The following is a 6,673-nucleotide window of genomic DNA, read 5'->3' as shown; positions in this document are numbered from 1 at the left end:
AAACTTTGACCGATATTTGTCCGTTATTGGTCCAATATTTTTGTGCTGCCTGGGTTAATGTCACAGCGCAGACTGCATCTTTGGGTCTAACCAAATGTTCGGCATCGTCATTAGTTGAGCGGTGCCGTAAACTGCAGTGATTGGCTCTCGGAGTGTCATGTCCAGTCAAAAAAGGAAACGTTTACAGCACATATTCGCTCGCGTTTATTGCGGCTATAAATACGGATACATTAGCTAATTAAAGCCCGGTAACATAATTTTTTACATTTACGAAGAGATATCATTGATCATTTCATTCGCGCTGTAAATTCGAAGTTCTGTTCTTGAGATCTTTCTGGCGGAAAGCTTGAACTCAGTATTTTGTCATATTATATAAAGTCAATATTGTAGTAATGAGATCAGTGTTCGTTGCAGAAACGTTTTTCTCTTGTGCAGTTCAACGCACGAGAGTATCAAAATAATGTTTTGTTTTTTTGCAAAGTGCTTGTTTGGACAACTCCAAGCAAAAAATAGCATAAAAACAAATTTCAAACGACAAGTAGCTTAATTAATAAGAGGCCGCCCCCTGTCCTACTTATTCTGCCTATGCATCAAACAATTTCTGGCCATATTGAGCGTTACTGTACTTATAGCAATTTTTAAGAGAAATTACAAATATTGCCTGCTTAAGAAGTTTTACCTTGAAATGATGAACAGGCCGATCGCAGTTCGTTTTCAAAAGGCCACCTGCAGACGTCTCCAATCGTTCATGTGCTCACGTCCGCTGACATGTTGCAAGTGATGGCTAAGAGGAAAGGGAGGGAGGTACTTCCTTCTAGAGCTTCAAACCCAAAGGGAGAAAAGGTCAAGCATTGTTCCGATCCACCACTCGGACGAGCGAGCGCTGGCACTCCCTCGAGCAACGAAGCTAGATCCTGTTGGCCCATCCCTGTTCACCACTAAGCTAACAGCGTAGTGGGAGCTACGTGCTCGCCGAACCAATTAGTCGCCTGGTTTTTATCACCTGACACCTTCCTCTGCGGTTGTGATCACGTGGTGCAAGAGAGAAGGGTCACTGGTCAAACGAGCATGACGATTCCACCCAACTGTCAGCCCGGTGGTGAGCAGATCAGCCCCCGAAACGTCGCTTTTGAATACATTATGGCTTATCTTCTGGGGTGCCGTTGAGCTGTCCGAACCATGGTTCGCTGGCGAAGATAATATGCACATGTCATGAAGCAATGGTGACTTCGTCCGTGTCGTTCTGTGTTTTGTCCCTTGTCTGTATCCTCAGTCTCGGGTTTACAACGATGCTCAATGCACATGTCATCGCTTTTCCGTCCCTGTCTGCCAGGAAACACGGCGATCACATCACCAAGCATGTCCGTCAACCGCCGGTAAAATTGTTGGCAGTTCACTCTCTTGCCCAAAAGAAACACAAAATAAACAAAAGCGAAATTCTCGATTCAGTGTGACACTTTCCGGCAACGGAAAGAAGCAACAAATTGTGTTGAGCAACACGTGTTGGCCTATTTGGTGGCTGAGCGACTTTTGTGCCGGCAATACGACAGCGCACGTAGATTCGATGACTCAGTGTCCGGTCAGTGACGTGTTTTTTTATAGGAATTTACCAAAATAGAGGCCTGGAAAACAGGATTAAATGATAATCGAGCCTATTTTGGAACTGGAAAGAGAAGTGATAGGTAATAAAACAATCAGACAGAGGGAATAGATGTCGTTGACAAATAATTTTTATTCCAATGGGAGCGACTTCCGAACCGCCAATTGCCATTTCTGAACAAATATTAGCTCAGTTAAGCGCCACGTCACGCAAATGTTTGGGCGTGCAGTCGGCGCTTACCCCTTTTACACTAGAAATGGGAACCAAACACACAGAACCAGCCCGAGAACCGGAAAAATGGCCCCGGACAAAATTGTTCGAATAGTAAACTCGGACAAAAATAAATTTTGTCGTATTCTTTCTTGCTCCTTATGTTTGTTAGCTTAATTGGTACAATCCCAACATATAAAAAATGAATATTCGCATAATGCAATACATTTTTTTTTGTGAAATAAACATTTCATTACACAAAGAAACTAGTTGTAAATGTGCGCTACGTATGGCTTCCCTCAAAGCGTCTTCTTGTAGCTTTGTTGAACTAACGAGGGAAGTCCTTTAAAGTAAAACATTAAGTTCACAAAATGTAACTGTACCCCATCGATTTAAAGCTTCAAGCGGGAGATGGGAAAGAGTTGTATCAAGCAGTAAGATAGACTTTTGGGCTAGTTGGTTGATTGGCATAATGAAAACGAGTGCAAAATAAACCGCACAAGGTCGAAGAAAAACACACGAAACAGGTGCCTGCCCTGTTTGTGTGTTTCTTCAACATTGTCGCGTCTATATCGAGCTTCTTTTTTTTTTTTTATAGTCTCTACAAAAGTTGCATTATAAGAGCATTGAATGTACGCTTAATAGAACTTCAGAGTAGCACCTTATTAAAAGATGAGTGTCTAAAAATCACTTCGGACTATTCTCTCCGGGATTGCACTTGGGACCATTTTGTCTGTGGCCATTTCGTCCAGGGCCATTTCGTCCGAGGCCATTTTGTTCTGCATCCTACCATGCCATATTGCTCGCGAAAACTGTAAGAAAAGCAGTGACCACGTTTCTGGGCTTTTTTTTTTTTTTTTATGCCATCCCATTCTCCTAACGTTTGGTGGGCGACCTCAAAGTAGCGAACGGGGTTCACCGGCAGACCGAGCACTAATTTTTTTTACACTGTGTTATTATTTATAAATTTGAACGCACAACATATCGAAGTTTAGTTTTGCTTCACTCAAAACGCACTTATAGAATATGCCTATAGAATTATTTCGGGGTATCCTTCTAGACATAACTGCTCCTTGAAATCGAAAAACCACCATTTACAGGCTGATTTATTTCTGAAGATAAAGATGACTGCAGCAAACGACACTAACTTTCCGCGCAGCAGGATTTTTGATGCCACTCGCGGATGGGCCCCAACTCTATTTTTGCGGCTTGACGCGTGCCGCGAAACAATCAGAGACGGGCGGTGTCATGACCACAAGATAGGACAACTGCATTCTACAAAAAAAAAAAAAAAAAAAAAAAGTTCCTTTGTTCTATTTATTTTTCATTCATACGCGCAAATATACGTATATTGTTTAAACACGAAAGCAAGTTAAAAAATGTCTCTTGTTACTAAAAAAACACGACGCCGCTTAACCACCGTATCACTCATTCAACACGACACGCACTTTTTTGTGTGCGTGTGTTGCTCATTCATTGAAGTTTTGCACCTTTACAAATTTGTATGTAGTTTCTTTGTTGTTTTTTTCGGCGGGGGGGGGGGGGGGGGGGGGGGGGATAAAGTACAAATGCGATTTCCGCAGGTACAGATTTCTTCAAATAAACATTAATTCAATGACCCGTTTGGTTTATACAAATGAGTACCAAAAATTAGCTTTATACTAACATTTCTTGTTAAATAAAACACGGCGAGCAGTTACGTTTGCAAACGAACGCCAGTGTTCAGACCGCTGAAGCAGGTGGTCCGGGAGTCAAAGGCATCGAAGCCTGTTTCATCTGTGGTCGGAGGCGAAGATTATCTCGGCTTCAAATTGCACGCGACTTGGTAAATAACTACGGCATTCCACCTCTCTAAGCTTTCAAGGACTTGACAGCTCAAACGGGCAGCTTTGTTCCCACAGAATGGCACACCCAATTTCTCGCGTGCAAAGCCTTTCGAGCCTGGTCATTGTGTCCCCCTATCCGGTAGAAGACTTAAGTGACCTTCGTTTTCGAAAGATCGCTTTATCTTTTTCCTGGCTGCAACAAGAACCCTTTTCGCTCTCTCCAGGCCGGAAACTAGCTCTGCATTTCTTTTTTTATTTTGCATGGGGTGCTTTTGGTTGAGAAAGCACGCTTCATAGGGATCTTCCCAGAAATCGGTTCTTTTTTAGCGAAAAGAACCCTTTTCTGCTCATTTGGCTCCTTTTTTTCTGAGAGTGAAGATTGCCGGTCTTAGCAGCCTATTAATCTGGGCTCGTTCCGAGCATGCGCTCTAGACATCCCCCACAAATATGGCACCCAGTGAATACTCCTTATACTAAAGACCCTTCATGTTTCAAAAGTAGCGCAATGTGCATCGATGCACGAGGCACGTGCACGAGGCACGTGACGCTGCTTGATTTGCTTCATCGGATCAGCGTTGGTTGCGGTCCGACTTTTCGAGTGAAACGTGATATTGTAGTTGTATTCTAAAACCTGAAGTCTAAGATACGGCATCTAGTGTGCGGCTGAGACCTGAAGTTTTAAATGCCACACAACGTTCGGCATGATGAGACCACGAACGCGACGTTTCGAGGAAATTTTGTGAAAGCCTAAACGTATAAAAAGGGTGTAGAAATTAAGCTACCGAGCTGCGTTCCTTACTCGTTTTATAGACTATGGTGCCTGCATGTCTGTCTGTCTGAGGGTGAAGACATCCATTGTTGCCCCGAATGTGCCAGCGCGTGACGCTCTCGCGCACTCGGTGCGTGACTTGGGCGGTAAAATGGCGTCTATGCACTAGCCAAAGCTACGCGCTCGAGCTGAGTGACACCGGATTGCGCGCGCTTCAAGATGCATAAAAAAACGATTGGGCGGAAAAATGGCTGAGATGTCACCACTCAAGCAAAAGCGCGCGTGTGTATGAAGGCACTCAATTATAGACGTTTTTCGTTCTCAGTCACGTGTGTTCCGTTCCGTATCTGGTATGAGGGACGAAAAAATAATAAAACATTTCACCCAAGACAATAAAGGTGAAGCCAAACAAGGATGTGTGGCAGTCACGCATTTTTTGCGAACACCTTCCAGCGGAGAGGAGAGATCAAAACGAGATTTCAACGCATACCAGAAGTGACGACATTTAAGATGGCTGCGCCGTTGTGGGAAGGCATGGAGAATAGAAGGGGGGAGGGGGCATGACGTCAGACGCATAGCCTCCACAAGCCATGCTCCCTAGACGCCTCGCCTCTTTCTCATTTTCCTCTTTACACTCCTCACTTATCAGTCCAACATAACCACATCACGTGTCCGTAGCTAGCCCTCGTCTAACCTTCGATCTGATAAAACCTACCGGACGGAGCGCGCGCAAGCCTGCAAGGAATCCTTCTACAATCAACCATCCATCTCGCGCGTGACATGTCACGCGCACAAATCGCCAGAAAGATCTGCGGTCACGTTGGGCACAATATAGATTAAACTTTTTATGACTAGGCTTCACCAATATTGCAACGTGCCCCCTCCTAGTACTTCTAACCTCCTTGGGAAAAGGTGTAAAGCTTGCTATACTACAGTGTACCAAAGTGTTCTAGTACACTGCAACTATACTCGGCTGCACCCAAAGCTACAAACGCGAGCTAGCCCGCGCTTCTGGCTTTGAAACATGCATTTCTAGCGCGAGCGCTCGTTCTGTGGAAGAACGCTTGAAAGCGGCGACCTCAAACTCTCGTGCTGTAACAAAAAAAAAAAAAAAATGGTTGTGTGTATGGTTTACAGCCTAGAACTTGGTCTGCCTCAACGGGCGACGAGTCTCCCAGTTGTAGATGAGAAATTTAGCCAGTGTAGTACAACCTCTAGCCTGGGGTCACCACGCAGTAGTGATACACGACCGCACGCCGGTACGATGCTCATCCAAATCGAAACGGTCAGGGAGCTTTCGCTCCACGTGCTCCGAGCTAGTGTGCGCTAGCCCACTCGGCCACCGTAGTAGACAAAATGTTTAAAAAGATTTTCAAGAAAGCAAACAACTACATCAGTGCTAGGATGGCGGTGCAACGATTTTCGGACTTCGGTCAAAGATTTCTGCAAGTTGCCCCCTGACATTTCTGAAGTAAAGAACAGAAAACCGATTTCGCCTGCGTGTCCTAGTTTTTGCGTAAAAAAAAGATAAAGATTAGTATTTCGGGCACCCCTAAACTCACTCCCAGTCTTCAGGGTCACACCTGGTCGCACTCCCAGTGACGTCATTCGGAGTGCCGTGTAGCTTCCCGTGTGCTATCTCGGAGGACGCTTCCCCTCCCTCTCTCTGCGTACATTAGCGGGCGCTATGCTGCAGCTTAGAGCCGAGCGAGGTCAAGTAATCTTTCCGCCATAGTTCCTACGGCTGCCACTTGGGGCTGCAGGTGGGGGAAAAAGCTCGACTTTTGCTTTGCGATTATGCAGCGGAATCGCGACATTTTTAATGAAGGAAATGTTTTCTCTATCCTCTGGGACACGATAAACAACGTAGAAATGACGAGATGCAAATTCTTTTAATCATAAAATCGCTGCACCGCCCCTTTAATGCAAAGGGGTAGGCGAGCTGGACAAGAGTGACGAAAATAATCTTTCGAGAAGGGGGACAAAGGACAAACACAGCTCTCTAAACACAACTAGGCGACTGGTGAGCGACCGAAGACATCTGTCTAGTCCTGGTAGGGAGCGTCCCTAGGTCCTGGTATCGAACCAGGGACCTCTTTATGAGTGAAGTGGCGAGTAAAGAGCCGGGGCAGCTGGGGTGGCTGTCTGTCAACGGCACAGAGATGTCAACGGTGTCACTTCTGAAAATTCAAAATGGTTTCGTTTTGGTGATGTGAATAATATAAAAAAATCTAGTCTTATTTTTATGCAATAAATGCGCAATAGCAT

Source organism: Ixodes scapularis, unplaced genomic scaffold, assembly GCF_016920785.2.
Source record: "Ixodes scapularis isolate PalLabHiFi unplaced genomic scaffold, ASM1692078v2 PGA_scaffold5__190_contigs__length_132052651, whole genome shotgun sequence".
Taxonomy (NCBI): Eukaryota; Metazoa; Arthropoda; class Arachnida; order Ixodida; family Ixodidae; genus Ixodes; species Ixodes scapularis.
This window is presented reverse-complemented; position numbering follows the sequence as displayed.